This window comes from Ambystoma mexicanum, chromosome 6q (genome assembly GCF_040938575.1).
Source record: "Ambystoma mexicanum isolate Mex_15411 chromosome 6q, UKY_AmexF1_1, whole genome shotgun sequence".
NCBI classification, from domain to species: domain Eukaryota; kingdom Metazoa; phylum Chordata; class Amphibia; order Caudata; family Ambystomatidae; genus Ambystoma; species Ambystoma mexicanum.
Window position 1 is genome coordinate 1,015,088,719 of NC_090937.1, and position 22,903 is coordinate 1,015,111,621.

A 22,903-nucleotide genomic window follows, 5' to 3' on the forward strand; every position below is an offset into this window, starting at 1 on the left:
CTACTTTCCTCAGCACTCTCCTCTGACTCTCCAATCAATGCTTCCTCCTCTGCTTCCTCAAAATCGGTGGTCGCGTCCTCCATGAGGCCGGAGGCCATTTCGCTAGGTATTGGAGATATTTGGGCAAATGTAGTAGATATTTTTTTCTGTACTGCCATCGTGGGGTTGGAATTAATGCCACCATTTGTCCCCACACTCGAACTTTTACGGATTTCATTCCGGTTTCGTAAATGGGCGTATTTACTCCTCAGCACCCTGCCTGAAGGACTTTTTTGGTGAGATTGGGGCTGGGGAGTCGAATTGGCCATGGTGGATGTCTTTTCACTGTGTGAGTCTATCGCTCTAGGGAGCAAAGGCAACGTTTTTGGGACGGGTTGTAAGACCATATGCATGTCTCCTCACCTCCTCACCTCTGTAGCCTGCTGTTGACTGCTCGCACCTCAGCGAGCAAACTCCGCGTGCCGCTCCACGTGGCTGCTGGAGGTTTTAACCTCTGATGCAGGCACTGCAAGCACTGTAGAAAGACTCCCAAACAGGGAAGCAAGGAGGCAGGGACTGCTGCTGACTGCTCGCACCTCAGCGAGCCAACTCTGCGTGCTGCTCCGCGTGGATGCTGGGGGTTTTAACCTCTGATGCAGGCACTGCAAGCTCTGTAGAAAGACTTCCAAACAGGGAAGCAAGGAGGCAGGGACTGCTGTTGACTGCTCGCACCTCAGCGAGCCAATTTGATATTATGGAGGTCTCAAAAATGGTTGTTTCAGAAGTAGATGTGGAAGCACCATCTGCCAGATCAAACACATTCACAATCATAAGGCGTTTACCCTTCAGTAGTTCTATTTCCACAGCAAACACATTAGAGTTATTCCCTTTGATAATCACTTCCTTTGCTCTATACCGTTTTGCACACAATATCATCAGTCCTACTTAAGGGCAGTGCTTCAAACCATTTCTACCTAGCCTGTCTATCAAAATGTGTATCGCCATCACAGGTTGTCCCTCCCATAAGCCACGTGTCTTGCAATAAACAGATAGCTGCCGGGCAAAGCATACAATCCCCTGAGCAAACAAATGTGAATGACCACGAGAATTGCAGGATTTTTCTTACACCACATGTCATCAGGATTTAGGCATCAGGGCAGGGAGCACGGATAGAAGCAATTCCCAATGTGCTTTAATCGTAGCCTCGGTTGTCAACTGCTTATCTTTGCGTATACGCAGATTTTGCCCAACCCGCAAACCCATAGAGTGCCTTTGAACAATTCCTCAACATTCACTCTAGTTTTACAAACTTTCTGCTTCGGAATTACTGTCTGATCAATGTCACAGCCCCACTTCAGAAACACCCAGGCACGTATTAAAGCCACGGCTTCTGCTGCTTGACAGTGCACGCTAGTCATTGCTGTATTATAACTTCCGATTGTTCAATATAATTAACGTCAGTGCTTTTCAAAAGTCTCAAAGCAGGTAAATGACTTAATAATTCTAGCACACATCCCCTATTTACAGGCTAGCTATCTCCTTCAAACAGTCTAATTATTGTAAAAGACGTAGCCGGCAGCGTTAACTGTGCAGACAGATGATACATGTTTGGTACAGAGACTCCTCTTACGCTTTCTTCTTCGGCGCTTGACACCTTATTCACATCCTCTTCCAAAGATCCATTTCCGACCTGGATTCTCTTTCTCTAGCTTTAGGTGCGTCTTCCTCTGTTACCACTGTTGTACCACTTCTACCCTGTCTCGATTTGTCAGCTGTGTTTTTCTGATCACTGGTCAGGAGCCTATTTGTTAAATTGCCACATTTATGTTTGTCTCGTTTCAGTCTCCAGCCATCTTTTTACAGGACTTTTTTGCAATTTGCAAGGATTGCTTCCTGGCCTTTGGCTCATCGGGCAGGACCGTTACCCGTACTGCTGGCGGTCGCCCAGGCGTGTTTGTCCTCTACAACTTCTCAGCTTTTTTTTTTTCTTCAATGCTCTTTTCTACCTCATGGTCACTTGATTTCACCTGTGTTTTCTGCGGACTCAATGTTGTGAACTCTCGGATATTGGAGTTCCACAATTGCATCCACACTCTCCTCCACTGTTCTCCTGTGCACCATGACTGTATTTTTAGTTAACTGTTCCCTTACCGCCAGATGCCTACATGAGCTTTCGCACAACTTCTCTAGCAAGCTTAGAGTCTTTTTGAGTTTCAATGTGGGGTTGCACAGTTTCAGCAACATTTTTCAAGCAAAATGTAAAGCCTCATTGTGCACCATGCAACCACTGCTAGCTGACAAGAAAATTGTTTCCCCCCATTATATCGTCATGCAGGCTTACGTTTGATACACCTTTATTTGATCCTTGTTGCACCGTGTGACCTCCTGAATCAGACCTGTCAATTTCAGGGATATGATATTATATGATATGGCTTTTATAACGCGCCTATAGACAAGTGTGTCAAGGCGCGACGAGGCAAGGGAGGGGGAACAAAGGGAGGACAGAAAACGATACTACTAGGCCAGGTGTCATTCAGATCGTGCAAGTGCATAGAATGGGGGAAGGGACAGTGCAGTACATGGGACTAGATAATAACAATGAGTAAAAGTAACCGCCAGCAAGTGGCAAGTGCAAGGGTAAGTGCAGATATCAGGTGTCAAGTGCTGGTGGGGGGACTGTAGGGATACAGAAATAGTCCCCAAATGCGGGGGTTGCCAGGAAGGCCGTGCAGGTGTGTGAGACTGGCGGGGGAGGGACCTGGGCCCGAGATCAGAGGGTGTCCAGGTAATCAGTGCAGTTCCTGTTACAGCCAGGAGGTCAGCAGGGGAGAGGAGAAGAAAAACAGAAGCAAAGACAAAGGGGTTGAAGTGCTTACAGAAACGGAGATGGTTCTCCTCAAGTTTAAGGGCGACAGGGAGGCTGTTCCAGAGGGAGGACCCAGCTGAAGAAAGAGATCTACCACCAACTTGTTGTTTGGAGAAGCAACTGACCCAAAAGGAGTTAAAGGCGGATGAGGGAAGAGCTCGAGAAGGAAGATATTTAGTAAGAGAGAGTTGCAGATGTTGAGGCCCCGTGCCCTAGAAGACCTTGTGGAGAATGCATAGGCTCTTGAACTTAATACTCGCAGACACTGGGAGCCAGTGCAGAGATTGCAGTCCTGGAGAGATATGATCCCTGGGATTGAGGTCGAGAACAAGTCTTGCAGTCCTGTTCTGGATGAGTTGCAAAGGGCAGAGAATGGAGGCAGGCAGATTTAGAAAGAGGCTGTTGCAGTAGTCCAGCCTAGAGAGAACCAGAGCTCTGGATACAGTGAGCTTCTGGGGAAAGGAGAGCAAAGGAAGAATACCTGTGAGAAGGTGCAGCTGGTAGTGTGACTTCTTAGAGCCGTCAGAGATGTGAGGAGAGAAGGAGAGTGTGGAGTTGAACAGGACAATCTTTGTAAGGAGGAGTGAAGTGTCAGATTTAATTGTGGCAGACCCACTACCGCAACCGTGGACATTTCTGGCGTATTAGCATTTTCCTTGGCTAATTGCTGTACTTCAGATTGAAACGAATAACAAAGTTTCAGCAAAACATGTATTATTGTCTATTACCACTGAGGTACTAGATACTCCACCATTTACCGTCGTCTCATGCTTTTCCAGCATAGTGCAGGATTCTGAGAGCTTTCATGAGGGACAGGAACATATCTTGTTATTTTACCTCTAATTTATATAGTATTAGAAAAATCCTGACCCGTTTCATTAATCACATCAGGTATACCACCAGTTTGTGACCTCACCTCTATGTATATGTGTATGATCTTTGCACATTTTTTGGAGGGCCGATTAGTTATAGCGCTTCTTGACATGCCTATTAGCCATTAGTTATACCAGTGTAGGTTGCCCTGACCACAATGTACTGCATACGGGAGAGGGTTCCCAACACATGTACACATGTAATTACAATTTGAACACATGATTGTACTTTGTTGCATATGTATATAAAGGACCCTTATACTTGGCAGATGGATCCCCGAAAAAGGAAATCTTCCTCACATTAACCAAAGCATCTGAATAGAAAAATATCTATTTTGTATTCTTATTTTATACCAATTTGCTAACACTAGAGATACAGTGAGCAAAAAGTCATAAAACATATTCTCGAATAGTCAAAGACAACATAATGCTAATGTTGTGTACACATGTAAATGGAAGTCTTTCAAACAAATGAAAAGGAAAACAATTGCAACGCTTGCCATATAACAATAAACAAAACGTTCACATAGATGATCGATTTCTTCAAGTATACGTGATTAACACAATTATTACAATTTTTCTAAAGGTGAATTCATTTTAGCAGGTCTACATCTAGAATTAATTGGTAAGGGCCAGAAAGGTGCCCTTCTATCAGGTTAACAGTTACGTAGATTCTAACTGTCTTTAAATCAGATGTTTCGACAACTTTCTAATGGCTCATTGTTGCCATCTTCAGGACCAGAGATTCAAAGTGGACCCTCTAGGTGCTATGTTTTTTTTTCTGTGACTCAGCCAGATAGAGATGTTACATCTGAATCTGGAAGGCCTGCAGAGTTTGTGGTTCTGGGGCCTCAATCTGTTGTATTGTTTTGTCTCAGGTCCTCGTGAAAATGAATAGTGTGCAGCCTAGGCGTTCAGCATAATGGAGATTCTCGTCATAGTTATTTACTGCCAGCAGCGAGAACATGCACTGGAACTTTGAACAGCTAAAGGAGAGGTCTCAGTTTTCACATGGTGCAGGATTTCCTGGACCTATGGTGTTCAACACATATCCGTGAGTGTCGGGTGCATTGAAAAGGTAACACGTGCTGCTCGTGAGTGAGCCAGCAGACTGCCGGTACGGCGAACAGGCGGGCATCTGTGTCCCACAATGTACACACTGGTTGCCTGCACCACCAAAAATGAAGGACTGAGCTGCACTTCCCCTGAAAGCCTATATACCCCGAGCTACTGCAGAAGCTCAAAGGGCAGAAAAATAACCCAGCAGGCACTGCACCATTGACTATAAGTAGGAGAAAAAGACGCCACAATTTAACTACCATGCAGCTCAAAATGAATAGCGCTTCCACAACTAACAGTCACTCTGTGACTCAGTAACCAGGTAGTTTACTTAACCTCAGTGGGAGAGAACCGGGAGGTGGCAAAACTCCAAGAAGACTCCAGGAAGATGGCAGGCTGTACAGGGTTCTCGTTGCGGCTCACCACCAAGCTTCTGTTTCGATCTCTGAATACTGGCCTCTAAGTACTCAGAAGGATCAGTAGGCACATTTTCCCTGCAGTAGCACAGCCTCTCCGCCTTCTCCTCTCGGAATGCTGGATGAAAGCAAAACACTAATTTAGGCGACGTCCTCTCTCAAAGTCTATGTCTGAACTGAAATTGAAGCTGTCAAGCACCACCACCAACGCCACAAACACTACACCTCAGCTGCTTCTGACAAAGATTCCAGCAATGCAAAGCCTACCCAAACAATATCATCTCTTCATTTTCTGAGAATTGCATGACTTTATTCTGGATCAGGCTTGGTTGCTGAGATAACTACAGTCAACAAGTGTTCTTAATAGAAAGGCTCCTGGACTTGGCCAACACATGTTTTGCTCCTGGATGTAGCTTCTTTAGTGCCTATTTGAATAGATATGACCATAACAAATTAATGAATGAAATGCATATAAAGTGTGATCTGATGCAACACCACCATAAAAGAAAAATCAGGCAAATGGTGCAAAAAATCAGATAAAATCAAAACACATTGTTGAATGTATCCAAATTGTGTCCGGCCCATTTCACAATTATAGGGGCACATTTTGACTCCCCTGAATCACAACGAAAAACGGTGTGATAACAGTCAGGGTGTAATTCCTGTCTTACTACCATTTTCAGTGATCCGGTGGGTAGTGTAGGTTTTTGCAAGTAAGGCTGACCATGAACTGGCGTTTACGTATATTCCTTTCCAGGGTTCCACCTTTCAAAAGCACTTGGTTTACGACCCGCATGAAATGTTAATGTGGGCTCAAAAGCAATTGATTCATGAGGTGTTGCCTATTTGAAGCACATGCTAAAAGCAGGTAGATTCCATAGCAATCTTCACACATTTAAAAAAAAAAAAAGAAGAAGTGGAAAAAAACCTGTTAAACTATTGTGTCAAGTGTAACTTTTTATTTTCCAATATGTTGTGCATATGTCCAAAATGTCACGTAGGGAAGGAACCCAATCATAAGCAAGTGCCAATTATAGCTATCCCCTCTGTGCAACTGGCACTTATTCTTTTTAAAATGTTTCCCTTGTGTTTTTTTTTGTTGTTCTTGCTTACATGAATGACTGATAACGGATCTGTATTGACTTGCACCATACAAATAGCAACTTATGTTCAGAGATGGGGCTATCCTTCAAGGTACTAGAATATCACAGTTGGTGAGCAACTGAACTTCTCAGTACTCAAAACTGGCAGCAACCAAACAAACAAAAAGCAGATAGAGACTTGAGAAAAAATGGAACAAAAAGTCCATCAATAAAAAAAAACTACTTTGGACAATTCTAAAAATCCTTTTGCGAGACACTAAATAGGTGTTTCTTAGTAAAATGTTTGCCACTAATTCATTCAAACATAAATATTACAAACACCCCTAAGTCAGGGTTGGATATGGCTGGTAACTGCCCGCCAGCCCAAGCCTAGTTAGGTCATAGCGACGCGAGGGCCAAGTTGAGGGCTGTGGGCCGTTACTGACCACGTCTGCCCACCGACAAGGGGGTCATAGCCATTCGCAACCAAGGATTTGCCTCGGGTGCAAAAAGTTTATTTTATATTTTTGGGAGATGCACGTATTGCATGAACCCATTCTCTTGGAAAAAAAAGAAAAACGAGATGGCCTCCACCATTTGAATATTTCTATAGTGGCCACAACAGTGGAAGGTCCAGGACCGCAGCAGAAACCTCCAGTCCAGCAGGTAAGTGGGGGATGTGCAAGGTGGTGGGGAAAGGGTATTTTATGTTTTTGGGGGTAAGAGTGTGGGGGGACATTGAGAGGCTCCCTGTTGCATCCCCACAATCAACATGGCACCACCCGGAGAAAGGCCTTGGGTGGCTTGAAACAGTCGGTGGTGCACTGTGTCTTCTCTATCCCGCTGCACCAGTGACCTGATTGGCTGAGCCCCCTTCCACTGGCGCAAATACATTTTCTTGAACTTATCAAAACATTTTGAAATATATCATTTTTATCTGGCATTCAAAAGTATGTTATGTGTGTCTTTTGTCAAAGTGTAATGAATAGACCTGGAATTAACTTTTAAATTGAATCACCGGAAAGTGTGTGATTGATGTTGACCTGTGGTTAGAGCTCCAATTCAGGGGCTGATTCATGGAATTTGTTCGCCGAAAAGCAGGGATTTTTGCGCCATTCTGCCCGCAAATCCCTGTTTAACAAATGGGGATTTGCAGGCAGAAAGGCGCACAAATCCCCGTTTTTCGGTGCACACATTTCATGAATTAGCCCCTCAGTCTCAAACAGCTTTCAGAGTGACAGGAGGCTGTTGCTGGATTCAGGCTTACACTATTTAAGGATGTTCGGACATATTTACTGTTGCCCCCCACCCACTTCCTAACATAATACTGGTCACACCGACATATTATCAAACTACAACAATGCAAATGTCCAAATACATGTTCTCCAATGACATTGTTTTATTTTAAGGTAATTTTCTTCAAACAATGTTGGTCAATGCATTTTGGACTTAACTAGTCCATCATTAGGGTTCACTTATGTCTTAAGGAAAAGAAACAGATAAGGATACACAGCCTGTTGTACCAAGTTAAGAAACATATTAAACCACCAAATGGTACCCAGAAGTAGATGCAAAAGGTCAGCACAAGTTTATCTTGAGTAACTATATATTTTGCTTTTATAGTATATAACTACATTGTGCTGTGTGCCGTGTGGTCTGAACCAAATACAATTTTGAAATGTCCTGTAATAGATTCCAAAGCAAGGTGGTGCTCACTCATCTCAGCAATGGCATCCCACTCAATATCTGTCTCTTGAAATTGGTGGACAAGACTTGTACCAATCAGTGACAACTGGGAAGAGTAGAAGGTGCAGAGAAGCCTAATGGCAAATTGTGCGAGAGGTACACTCACCCTATTTAGTTGGGAGGCAGCAGCATACTTTTAGGGGCAATGGTGATGCACCAGGTGTCTGCTAGTGGGGGCCAGCTGGGGGGAAGTGCAGCAGGAGATGGGAACACCTGAGGGCAGTTTGTGGGAGTGCCACACTTGCTAGATTCTGCTGGGAGATAGCAGAAGAGATTCAGGACGCAGAAGACACAAGAGTCACTGTCCATCTCTTCAAGTGAGTGTACAAGACACATGATAGGTGCTAATATTGGCTCTTAAGGATCTGGTCATTGTGTTTTGGGAGATGGCATTGTTGAGATAGGTGGGGGTTTCTTGTTGATGCATTTGTGAGTTACACAGAGTGTTTTGAAGAGGATTATGGCTTTGATGGGAAGCCAATGAACTTCCCTCCTGGTATGGGAGATATGGTCCATCCTTTTGATGCCCAAGGCAGCTCAAAAGGCTTTGTTTTGCAGGAGTTGGAGTTTGTCCACGTTTGAGTTGGAAGTGCCTAGCAGTAGTATGTTGCAATAGTCTAGCTTTGACAATATAAGGGCACACGCGAATGTGAGGTAGTTTTGCGGTGTCAAGAATTGGCAACTGAGCGCGATACCTTTGGTTGTGTATGAGGTGGCAGAAAATAAATAATTAATGTGTCCTGTCATAGTTAGAATGGCGTCAAGATACACACCCAACGTTTTGGCCTGTTTAAGGACTGGAATGGGTGTTTCGGCAATGATAATAGTAGCATAATCAGGGTGGAGCATTTTTAGTTTAATGGGGGACCAACAATGAGCATCTCTGTCTTTTCATCGTTAAGGCACAGACTGTTTGTAGCCATCCAGTTTTGGGTTATGGCATATATCTTACTAATGGTGATGGTGTCTAGCTCGTGGTAACCCGTAATGGGGATAAGGATCTGGGTGTCATCTGCAAAGTTCATGTAGATGATAACCATAGCATCAAGGGCAGCAAATAATAGTTTTGCATGGAGAGACGTGGAGATGCAATGCAGCACGCTCCCAAGAAAGTGTATAGCAGGTTGGATAGCGCAGAAGTGGAGTCAGAGGTTGAGTCAAAAGGCAAGTCTTGATGCTACTGGTATGCACAAGGCTGGAAGAGTTGCTCAGACACAGCGATTTAAAGACTCCATTTTCTCAACCAGAAGTCAGGTCAATGAACAGCAGTAGCCTGTAATTCTGGAAGATTTAGAAAGTTTAAAGATCAATCAGATGGCAGCATTTTGCTTGAACAATAAGTGATGTGCATATTTGGCTCATAGATTTATCAATAATGCATTCGCATAATCAAGCCTAGCATTGATATGGGTCCTTACTGTTCCTTTGTGGTCCTCTTTAGGGTAGAAACCATAAGATTTTCTTTAACAAATCTAGAATTTAAGGCATTCACAACAGTGGTAATTTATCGAAACCAGATAGCCAGATAACTAAAATGTTCTTGATTTGATCAGAATATGCAAAGGGAGGCCAAAGATTAGAGAAGGGGTCCTCATTGATTCTTTTAACAAGTTTCCGAGGTCGAGAAGCAATACCATAATTTTGGTCAGATTTAGCTGAAGGTTCGCGCCTTGACACACTTGTGTATTGGTGTGCTATAATGCATTTGCATAATCAAGCCTAGCATTGATACAGGTCCTTACTGTTCCTTTGTGGTCCTCTTTAGGGTAGAAACCATAAGATTTTCTTTAACAAATCTAGAATTTAGGGCATTCACAACAGTGGTAATTTATCGAAACCAGATAGCCAGATAACTAAAATGTTCTTGATTTTATCAGAATAAGACAAAGGGAGGCCAAAGATTAGAGAAGGGCTTTGGGTCCTCAGTGATTCTTTTAACAAGTTTCCGAGGTCGAGAAGCAATGCCATAATTTTGGTCAGATTTTGCTGAAGGTTTGCGCCTTGAAACACTTTATTGGTGTGCTATAAATGAAATATCATATCATAAATCCATTTCATACCATCCAATTCATAACTTCGCCCAAGCAGACATTGAAATCTTACAGTGATACTCAAGTGCATTACTCTGAGTATCATTAGTGCAGGGGTGAAGGTTACAATGGACTTTTCTAAAGAAATTACAGGCAAAATGCAGACATTTAACAACAAAGGAGATGGGTGTGATCCATGTGGTACCCAACAACAATGAAGACACGAGCTTTAGTTTGTGTGATATTTCGGAGAGAAAGAACGTGAGGCATTCCTATGAAGCATCTGACAGGCAGACTTATTATATAAGATGTAAAAGAAGAATTTCAGGATCATCCGTGTAAAAAAAGAAATCCAGCATAACTAGTAAAGAATGAGCTCCATCATTGGCACTCGACATGATATCATCCCATACCTTGGTGAGTGCAGCGTCAGTTCCCTGACAGGGATGAAAATGCGACTGATACAAGTCTAAATTATCCAGTATTCCCCCAAAAATGTTCAGTTGAGGAGTGAACACTCAATAATTCAGAAATCCAGAGAAGACCGGAAATTGATTGATGAGGAGACCTGACTGAAAAGGCTAAAGATGATTTCATAAACCGTGGAGACACAATCGGCTGTTTAAGCAAGGGTGGAACTGTATCCTGCAGAAGTGATACATTGATAACATTGGAAATTAGCCACAGTAAATGCAGGTAGGTCACCTTCTTATTAACAGGTATATTTCAGGCCCTCACTAAGGGAGGAAATTAAACGTATTCCTCAAATCCATATGGTAAATTAAACCATAACATTACAGAGTTACCTAAACTCTAAGATGATGGTTAAGGATTTCTTATTAATCAAGACTTCTTTTTAAATTGCTTCAAGCATAGACATAAAATACTTTTTGACATTATTTACTGCCTGCAGTAAGGGTTCAATGGAACTCGGCAGGCAACAAAGATTAGTAAAAGACATCATGGAAACCTACTTCTTTAAGATGAGAAATGTAATAAGGATGTCAATGCCATATTTGAAGTCATAATCCTTAGATGACACTAGCATAATAAGAAGATATGGAAACAGTTCTAAAACTGTCATCAGCTTCAGCATTTATGGAAAGAAAAAGAGCTTCTGCTAGTTAGTCTTAGACCCGACCATTGGTGGCCAGTGGGAGAGGCGGCATGTATCTTGTCAGCTAGGATTGAGCCTGAAAATATAAGATACAAGGCTGTGTAACACCGTTCAGCTTACCGTGGTGGCGTGAGAACAGTCTGTCCTGAAGCCGGGCACCACCTCCTTGTGGGCTTTATGTTGTTGGCTGCTGAATGCAGTAATGTGAACCGGAGCTGTCTGTTGCCAGCAATCTGGATTTGGAAGCAGCGTGGGGCCCTTCCGATTTGCCCAACATCCAGACTTTTCACCGTTTCCACCTTCTGCAGAAGGGGCTAACATTGTTTGCAATGCTTGCAGAATGGCGTTTTCTGACTTGAAGAAAAAGCTTATATGCTGTGACTGCAAGAAGGACGTTTGCTGTCTGTTCCATCCCCAAGAAAACCTCGGAAGATGTCCCACCTATCTCCTACTACAAAACAGCTTTTCAACATCCTCAGTTGATGCGTAAAAAACTCAACACCATACTGTTCAATAAATACACCTAACTGTATCCTACTTACCATTACTGGTGCAATCATACTCATTGTGTCACCCAGCAACTGTGTATTTTCCACTTTTTCCAACCAACGTAACATAGCGCCATGATATTTCCGGGCTAGAGCGCCAGCAACAAATGAAATAAATAAATAAATAAACAAATAAGCAAAGGTCAAAGATCCCAATATCTGAATCTCTGAAACATACCAACAGAGAGCAGCAGAGAGAAGTAGGACTTGGTGGACCTTATAATGTGCCACAATAGACCGGGCCCACAAGGGCAAATGGACACCAGTAGCATTCATTCTCATGGTCACAGACTTTTAGTTGGTTTACCCACTCTTTCTTGGCAAACCATAGATCATCCTCGCCTGCGGCATCATCATTTCAGGGAGAATTAATTGACAGAGGTGAAAATTCAGCAACTTGGGCCAACTCTGAGGGAAGATGTGAAACCTCCACCATCACAGAAGGAGAAGAAGTCAGTGTCCAGCAGGATAGAAGTGACACATCCTCGATAATTACTGAAGTAGTTGAAGGTCATGAGAAGCAGCAGATCCAGAAAGAGAGCAAGAACATTTCTGTCTGATTTGTCAACTCTTGAGGTAGTTGTAGCGCTGACCATAGGACAACTGAAAGAAATCCTGGCTCGTACTTTTGTAAATTAATCTGGATGTTGTGAGAAATGGGAGCTGGTTGAGAAAGTGAACGGATTGTACAGGGAGAACGAAGAAAATCGGTGGAAAGCCTGGATAACAGTATGCTTACAGATGGAGAGAAGCTTCACTTATGAATAATAACGATTAACATTGTAGGATCTGTATCAATGCGGTTATTGACTGTGTCCTTCTGGTGTGTGGTCATATTGTCACCTGCACCAAATGCAGCAAGAGAATGAGTGAATGCCCCATCTGCAGGCATTATGGTGTTATATGATATTACGTTATGTTACATAAGCTTGTATAGCGCATGGAAATCCACTGCAACGTGGCACTAAAGATAACAGCAGAGTGAAAAGGACTGCATGAGGAAAGCACCAAAACTATTAAATGCAAATACTGCATATGCAAGAGAGCAACTAATTCCAAGAATTGACCAGCAAAGGCGGGGCCGCTACCCAGAGGATGATAAACTATTAGGATGTGAACCGAGAAGGAAGCCGAGAGCGTGAAGCGTACCAGAAGGGTGTCACACTTTATGTTTACTGAAAGTCGTGAGCATTGTGCATATGTTTAAGTCCTAGAAAGAAAGACCAAAACCGAATTGGAAACCTTTTGTCAAAGCTTATGACTTGAATGTAGAAATATTTTAAGGAAGACCAGGATAGAATCACGCTTGGATTGTATGTCATTTTAATTGACAATGTGAAATGTGGCATATCCAATGATGGGACTTATTTTTCAATTTGACTGGGAAATAGTGCTTCTATCACATAACATTAAAAGGCCTCAAATAGCAGCATGTGTTGTCAATGTGCATACAGCGATGATAATAAGAGCTGCCTCAGCCATCGGACGAAACCACACACTGTCAAAGTTAATCTGTTTACAGGCAATTTATAGTCGCATCTTCTCCACTGGAAAGTGTTTGGCTCAGTGAAGCGAAACTTGGCTATCGTCTGTATTTAGCTTCTCACATGATCTCTAAGGATGCTTTCATTCCTAAGCTTGGTTTCAGATTACTTTCTTAGGTGCATCTATTTAATGTGACTTTGCCTTGGTCTATGCAAATATGATTTGTTTCCGCTTCTCATGCTTCTAGTTGTGCCACTGCATAAAGAAAGGAATCCTCACCATCTTGCCTAGAGCTAAAAACATGGCGTGGAAGTTGTTTTTTATTTCCAAAAGGAGTCTGCTTTCATATTTTTGAAGAACAAGGTGTGGTCTGTTAAAACGGATTTACCTTTACGATATAGATGGCGTAGAGACTTTTCACTTGAATGCTAAATACTTTCAAATCCCAGTTTATTTACCAAGTAGAGAGACACTGATGATTTAACTGGTCAATATTGACTTGCTTTACATAATCAAAAGCCTAAGCAAACCTTCTAGTTTTGGGAGGGCTTGACATTCAACTTGTGTTAGAAAAACTGGAATAACATGAGGTGAATACTTTTGAGGTGCACGCTTTTGTCAGGATGTCAAAACTTTCACAAAGCCTGCTGCAAACGTCTGCTCGAGATGCTGCGTATATTGTATTTTAGCAATACTATGTCACATAAGTACTTTATTTTAACATGGTTACAACTAGATAGATCCTGCCTCGGTAGGTGGTGAATAAATCAATCATGAAGGGGATACAATTGTTAAAATTATGCAAAACAAAATGCAAAATGAATGAATAATCATTTTAATTCTTAGATATCCTGAACAGATTGTTCTTCAACCACTCAAGTGCAGCCTTCCCACTAGCCCCTAATTAAAGCATGCAACAGTACTACATAGGAACGTCTTCTCTGCCTGCTTGGATTTTGATATTGGAAGTAGGGTTTCTATTGGTCACATGAGGATTGTCTACATTGAGCACCGTTCGATGGAAATGATATTCCAAAGTAGGTGGTCTTGACGTAAATAAGCCCTGGCCTTCACTTGAGTGAAGGAAACTTTCTTTTTTGAAAGTGTCTACCATCATGAGGGGAATAAAAGTTTGACTATCTTCTGCTATGCCTTGAGGGGTGATGGTGCTGCATGCTCTAAGTTCAGAGTCCTAAGAAGATCGACTGCATGCCACTACAGAAGCCACTCCGAGAAATCGCCAGTCATGGCGATAGCTCAAGCTCCGAAACAGTTACTGTAGCTTTTCCCATGGCAATTGGTTTCCCAATTGCCTATGTATTTGCTAAGGGAATCTTTTTTGCTCAGCACAATGGCTAAATGCATAGCTTTTCACTCCAGTTGCCTAGATTGTCAGCATTATTGTATGAACCGTTACTTTCATATATATCAAGAGCTACAGGGCAATATAAAACCTAACCACTGTGCCAACAAACAAAATCCACTTCAGAGAAGCCTCAGAATACTGACTCCAATCCTGCGTCCAGATTCTCAGTACTGCCCTAACCAAATCTATGGGCCTCATTACGACTTTGGAGGTAGCCATGGCGCTATTGGCGCAATGGCTGCCTCCAAAATCGGGTCCGGGTCTGTGTTCCCTGAATGGGGAATTACCGGGCCATTCCGAGTTTGGAGGGCCCGGTAATTCCTCCTTCAGGGAACCCGGGCCCAGACCTTCCCCATTCCCATTTGAGCCCCTATAGTTCTCAATGGGAATGGGTGCGGGAGCTAACAACGGGCCGATTACGACCCGCCCGTTGTTAGCTCCCTGGTCCCCTTGTGGGACCCGCTCTGGACGTCAGGGACCTGGGTAGCGGCAAGAGAAGATGTCAGGAGAGAGAAGAAGATTACAGAGTGATCTGTTCAGATTAGGGGACAGGGAGGGAGAGTGGATGTGAGGTTTGTGGCACTGAATGCTGCATCAAGGGTGTGGCCTGTGGTATGAATGGGGAGGGATATGTGTCATGTTACTTTGAGAGTGTTGGGTGTCCTGACCCACGTTTAAGCTATCATGCTGCAACATTTGGTGCTGTGGGCTTAGAAAATTCAAGATGGCGGAAAACCCACATGTGCGCTGAAATCCAGGAAAGCTGCGCAGTTTGTGCGCACACTAAAATGGTTGCCTCACTTGCCACCCACCAGTGCGAGAATGAAAGGCTGGGTTGCCATGAGGGAAATGGGTTGCCAAAGGAAAAACAGTAGCGCCGGTTAGCTTCAAAGCGCTTTAAAACCACCATTGGACTACCCGCACAGTAGTCTGAAACCATTGGGAATGGCAATGCTGATTGCCAAATGCAACCTAGAATTGTTGGGAATTCATTTTCTTAAATCCCAAAAATGGGTGCAGTACCAGTACTCACCACTATCCAAAAGCCGGCAGTTTAAAACCACCCTGTGTTTCTCTGAAGGCAGGCTCAAACTGTCTATTTTAAACATTGCAACACATCTAAAAACTCACTGGACACCAGCAGACATTTGGTAGAATGGAGTGTTGTGTGCCTACAAAATCTGGGAAATGAAGAGCCCAAAACAATGCTTATAACAAAACTGCTATGGAGTCAGCAGTTTAAGTTGCACTGGATTTAAAGACACTAAAATCGAAAATGTTTAGATTAAATGAGTGAGCTATGTTTGGTGTCACATGCCTTTGTAACTGTTTAAATGTCATAGTTTTAAACTTAGAATCAGCCTTCTAGCTGCATATGTAAAAATGTTTAGTTTTATTTGAATGCAGAAACTGGGGAACGAAAAGTGACATTTTATCTGAAACCCGGCTTAAGGAACTGAATTCTGCCTGGCAACTACCCCCATCAGGAGAGAAACTTGAGTCACCACTGTGTTCCCAGGCCAAACTTCCTTTTGCTGCCCACACTAAGGATATGCCATCTATCTGATAATTGAATTATCTGTGCTCTGCAAGAGAGTGAACAAAGCCCTCTTCACTCAGGCAAAGGTTTTTATTACCGCAGTCGTAAAATGTAGCTTCCTCTTGGCAAGAGCTGGGAGGGGCACTGCCTGTGAGAGCAAGCTGGCTTGGCAGAAACTGGAAAGACTGGTTTCTATACCATGTGACCTGGGAAACCACACCCCTTTGGAGCCAGAACATAACTTTAAAAAGATGAATAACTCATAGAGCGGACATGTGAAAATTTCATAAATGATACCATAATTCTTGTGATTTTTCTGCCCACATTTCAAGAGGTTTTTCGACCCGGTGGCATGTTCAGGGGGGTGTCAGCGGAAAAGTGGATATTACTCTAAATGTATGCATGTTAAAAATCTGAAACTTCATCAGTCAATGTCCCTACTCCCTGCACACATGTATGTAAAGTTGGGTCAATGTCAGAAATTGCAAAATCAGTTAAAAAGTGAAATATGTGCCAGTTCTGAATGCAAGCTCCCAGGAAGAGCAGAGTTTGAACAGGGTATACCTCCTGTAATGCATGATGGGTGCATATGATTTTAAAACAATATGTACCTCTGCAAATATGTATTTGTTTCAAATCTAGATTTGTGTGTAAGTTGACAGGAGGAGTGGACTTTCTGCAGGCTGTAAAATGACATCACTCTGACTCACAGTTCATTCCCCAATCAAATGATAAATGGAAGTTTGACCAATTAGAAGCTGAGAGAGAGGTAGGGTCAGTGATGCTAGAACACACCCACATTCTAAACACATAAAAGCAGACAGTCAGGACAGATGGGGACTTTCCAAATCCATCTGCAGCGGGACGCTCTGCCGGAAAAATCCATACTTACCTCCATCAACCTCCAGAAAGCCAAACTAGAGACTTCAATCTATCCAGAACTAAGAGACCAGACCAGAGAGAAAGCAGTGCTGTACTAAGAGAGAAAGCAGTGCTGTGCCCAGAGAGAGACCCGAGCCCAGTCCAAAACCCTGACCAGATCCGTGATGAGGCCCATTTAATTCAAGAATATAGTGTGAGTACCCAGCAGAACTGTGTAGAACCAATCTCTTAGTTTAAATTCATCTAATTCAATCTATTTAACCTAAGTAGAACTGCCTCCTAGCTGTCACCTGTCATTTCTAGTTGCAAGCTGCACTTGTCATTTTGAGCTTTTGAAATTTGCAAACCCAAAAACGACCTTTATTAAATCGCTCATATCTCCGCGACCGTTTGGGCTAGAGACTTGCAGTAACTTTCCTCTGATAGCTTAGAATCGTAGCTTTGAATCGCACCAAGAACCGCATTCCTACCCCTTATAGTTTTACCGCAATCGCGGAACACGCATCCGCGAATTTTACCGCGATTTGCAATTTCTTCACATGTAAAAACTGCTGCTGTTTGCTTTCCATTTGCCAGAAATTCGTTTGACCTGCTAACTATCCCTGCATCATTGCTAGTGTGAGCCTGGACTAATATTAACTAGATACCACTCACCCTGAACCTCTGTAAGGGAATTAAAAGCGTTTAGCATATTTTTTTAATTCATTGCCAGCACATATCAAAGCAATTTGGGCTTGTGTTTTCTAAACTCCTATCTGTTTTCTGTTGTCTAAGCTTGCTGGATTGAACTGATTACATTGATTGCATTTCTGAGAACTGTGTGCTTCCTTCCATTTCCTTGCATTGCATCAAGGGGGGGAGGGGATTGCCAGAGAAAAGTGATTACATTGTTTGGTTGAAATCATATTGAGTATTTTCTGTACTGCATTCATTGAATATTGCATCCACCTGAGCTTACATAAAGCATTCTGTACCACCTTATACTTTTGTTCCGATTCACCAGTGTGCCACTTTATTCATTTCATGTCAACTCCTTATTGATTATAGAGAAGCGTGTTAGTGCCAGATTCTCCGTTGTTAATCTTCATCATATCAGATTAAGGGTGATATTCAAGTATTAATTTATTATAAAGTGTGATATATCTATTTTAAATTATCAAATAAACCTTTTAAACTTGCAAAACAGAACTACTTCTTGGCTCAGTGGGGTCAGGGGGATTCCAAGAGAGGGGTGTTATATAGGGGTAGTCATCCAGAACGCATGAACTGGACCTAAAGATATATCAATAAGGGTTTTCATTCAGTATTATAGACTAGGCGTTGACTTAGCTGTAGTGTTGAATTGAATCCTCTTACAAGAGCTTCCAGGTTATCCATCAGGGAGCGGGTCAAAGGTTTGATGAGGTGTCAAACCAGATGTTGAAATCTCCTAGTATAGTGAGAGCAGGATGCTGGTTGAGGTTGGTTGATAGTGCATCACTAAGAAGGTCTGCTAAGTTCCTGCTGTAGCAGGGGTTCTATATATATATGAGTAGAAGTCTATGCGAGGTAGAGGGGAGCAAAGGTATTTTAAGAGAAGAGATTCACAATCTGTGCTGAAGGCTACGGTGTCCTTAAGTAGGACAGGAATGTTGTGTCTGTGTGGGATGGCTAGCTCTCTTCCTCTTCTTGGTCGGTTCTGGACAATGCGGGAGTACCCAGGGGGAAGAGGATGCCTCAAGTGCAATAGGTTCATAGTTGTCTGCAAACCAGGTCTCTGTGAAGAAGAGGATGTCTGGATTTTTGTCTGATATTATGTCAAAGATATTACATTTGTTTTTATAGATCTGCCTGGATTGATGAGTATGCAAGAGAGCAGGTTTGAATTATGGGGGATGGGGAGGGTGTGCTTCTGGTAGCAGTAGGGGTTGATGTGTGTTGTTGGAGATGAAAAGTGGGCTGTAAAATGTGAGCCGGCTAGGGTCATGGGGTGTGTTGTAGGACAAGAGGGTTCAGGGGTTGGAAACAGGGGAAAGGGTGGGATGTTCAGCAGAGGGGGTGGGAGGAGCAGATGCTCATATGAGGTAAGGGGGTTCAGTGGAGGAGGGTATAGAGCTAGGGTGTATAGAAAAGGTTGGACATTATTTTCAGAACTGAGTCCTCCTAATATTGGTGATTTGCTACAAAAGCCAAGAAATTTTCAGGTAAGCAACCAACACTCAGAGTATCTAGGAATGTTATAAATATAAGTATTCAATTTAGAAGATGGTTTGAGGAATGCATACTGATTGGCCTTTTATAAAAAATATGAGGCATCATCAAACAATTTGTTTTATTTCTTTTTATGCATGAATTGTTAATATTCTGTTCTAGGTTCCATATTTTATAAATTCATGTATTATTTGCTGGCCAAACAGTGAATCTGAGAAACAGATAACTCTTTGCCTACATAACCAGAAGGCTTCAAATTTCACAACACACATTTAAATAAAAAATCAACATATATTTTAGAACAGAAGGGAGAAAGGAACTTCCTAACAGACAAAATGCGATCTGGTCGGGGTGTCTGTCGTTTGATGCACAGTTCCTCCAGAAAAATGCAGGTAAGTAATTCCCTTTTGAAATTATCAGGATCATAGAGAAGACATGAATTAATTTCCCCCTTTCATAAAACAAGATTTTAGATATATGTTCACTATGTAAAGTACAGGTCCTCGGGCACAGATTATTACACTATTGTCAGAAAATGCTGTTTTGCTGCCAGGCTCCATTTTCTTTTAATTTTCTTTCATGAAAAGTGTTTACCAGCACCAAACGATCAGAGTAGAGTGCAAAAAAGGAGTTGGGTTGTGAATAGGTCACTTATGTCTTTAAAATGGTATTGAACATACTTATCTGTCACATGCTACAACAGAAGCAAACTTGGAACACAGTTTTTAGTACCACTAATGTATGAAAGATGTTCATCTCTGGATTATTTACAGTTATAAACTCATTTTGCATAACTTCAAATGTGAACATCACTCACTTTCAACGACTTAAAGGAAACAACAATTGGCCAGATCAAATTATAGGAAACCGTTGATCTAGGAGTCACTCAGGTGATGAGGCGTTTACTCAGTTGATTGGAACCTGGATCCCAAGTCTATCGTTAGTGCAACACAGAGGCTTCAATCCATGAAGGCACCACTGCTACAGAGAGTAATGGCTTTGGGACACACACATGCTTCAAAGGACAGCTACATCTCACTATGCTTGAAAACACAGCATGACTTTAGTAAGAGACAACACAAGAATATGTGTGTGCTTCAACCCCTGTTGAATGGTAATGAGTCACCTAGTGGTGAAATGATACACATCATCTAAAATCGAACACACATTAGTACCAAACCAGCTTTGAGGCCTGTGGATGTTGTGGCTAATTCAGCCTACAAAAAAGTGATATATGAAAATGTTACTCCTGGGTACTATATTGCAACATAACTTTACCAATACCAGCTGCCGTGTAAACCTCGCATCATGCTGTTTCTTAATTGTAAAATGAAGATGCATTCTTATAACTAAGGAGCCTGTTTTTGTTCCCAAAAGCCACATTTTTGTTTTGTTATTGGTTCTTTTTATTCGTACAATTGAAGTACTACCTGCTTTGAAAGATATGTTTGCATCTTTGAGTTTGTTGAATGTATTCACCTGTAACATGTGAAAATATACATATAGAGAATAAAGCGTCAAACACTTTAATTGTCATATTGCTTTGTTTGTGCTCTGAATTTGAGTAAATAAATTACCAGAAATTGGTCACATTTCAGAGTAAAGCTTGACTGCCTTTGAGGCCCAAACCACATTCCCTGAAGGGCCACACCATGCACCTTTAAATTACACTGGGCCTCATTACAACCCTGGCGTTAAGGGGTTAACGGCGCCGTAAAAGGCTGCAGCGCTGTTAAACCCTTAACGCCAGATTCCCACTTTAACGCCTGCTTTTTGCAGGCGTTTAAGTCCAAGGCGCTAAGCGACCTTGGAGCTAATTACGGCACCGTAATTTACGGTGCCGTAATTAGCGCCTTCCACATTCCCATTGTGCCCTACGGGCCAAAAACGGGAATGGGGAAGGGGCCATGGTGAATGGGGAATTACCGCCCCGCCAACCTTGTAATGGGGCGGTAATTCCGCCATCCACCATGGTGGAATCCGGCATGGACCATGGTGCTAATAGCACCAGCACCATGGTCCAACGCCAGGGTCGTAATGAGGCCCACTATCTTTTAAAAAAAACATATATCTATAAGTGATGATGTTCTCTCCAGAAAATGCAGTCATTCATTCACATTAATGCATTGTTATATCTCATTTCATAGGTCAAATCAAAAAAAAAAAAAACTTTGTTTCCTATAAAGCGTTGATCCATGCATTATGTTCTATGGTTATATGCTGCACAGTGTCATAGTTGTCACACACTAAAGAAAACACAAACTTAAGTATATTATCCCATACTGCAATTGACAATTAGTCGGTACTATTCCAATGTGGTGCCAATTATCGTACTGCTTTTTTTATGTGAGGCCCTAATGAACAGCTTTAAGCATTCTGTAACGCTGCAGAACAGTGCAAGATCCAAAATCAATATGGCTTCCACCATAGAGCCTGAAGAACACGTCAATCTCATATTTGTTCAACTATATCCCCAACTCACACAGTTTCAATAGATTTCACAAAATGACTGACACTTTAACAAAACATTTAACAAGATATACACATTGGCATCACAGATTAGTTGAATGTTCTCTGTACACTGGTGTAAGCAGTCTGCTACAGAGGTAAAGACTTTGATAACAGACTGAACGTGGGCAGGATGTATCACAGTTTTATTGGGGATGTCTAGCTAATGTCAAGGCAAGGAATTTCTGGTCCATTGTAGACATTTTCTGGACCTACATTGTTGTCATTATCTGAATGAGATTTAAACATACATTTAAAGAGTTTTTGATGTCTTTCACACAGGGAATTGTAGGGGGAATCCGCATCAAATGGTGTGTTTTGCAGTACATTGGTGAGTGACATAGAACCAAGTGGATATGACCTAATGACACTGTATTTGGGTTTTGGGAGTTCTGGAAAAAATGAATTATTGGAATTATGTACTGAAAAGTGCAGTTTTAGAAACATTTATGCAAAATCACAATGGAAGACTGATTCTAAGAAGGCCTTGGCTTAATATGTTGTAAAGGGAACCCAACAACAATAACTCTACCAATTAGAACATATATTCTGTGCAATTCTCATGAACATTTGGCACAGTATTGAACTAATGGTAACACTCAACTTTCATAAGTCATGCTCGAGTTATAACAAATCCAAATATCAGGACACCAGCAATCAGGAAACCATGAAACATATCACATTCAACAGCTAAATGGAATAGATATGCACAGTTTTTACAATGATCCAGAAATGTACATATTTGCCCACTTTCAACAATGTTGACATGTTTTCCAATCCTAGAAGTGTAACAGTGTCACTATAATTAATAAGTTATAGCAGTGCAACCACTGCTACAGTAATGCACACATTACTTCAATTACCTCAATGTACACACAGACACAGTAAAACTCATACAATAAGTATCCTTCTCCAGCAATACCAAGTAGAATGCTGATATTGCATTAAAACATAATCGCCCAGATGACAGAAAGTTGAAAATCATAGTGAACGAAGTGGCTCGAATTTGCAGATTTATGAACTCAGCAAAGCAGAATGTGGTGCTGTTTGGTGTTATCAAACTGCATAGTTTGTAAAATGGAACCGCATGCACGCAATCATCAAAAACATGCCTTCTCTTATCATTACACGTATATAACATAGCAGCAACCTTTAGCTCTCCAGATATTTTGGACTACAGCTCTCATCATCCCTAGTCACAGTCAGCGGTGAAGAAA

The 22,903-nt window shown here is 42.1% G+C and overlaps 1 pseudogene; it reads left to right on the forward strand.

Annotated features, from left to right (window-relative positions):
• The first annotated feature begins 6,808 nt into the window (after positions 1–6,808).
• Positions 6,809–12,929, forward strand: LOC138515304 (E3 ubiquitin-protein ligase RNF34-like; annotated as a pseudogene).
• Positions 12,930–22,903: the final 9,974 nt, after the last annotated feature.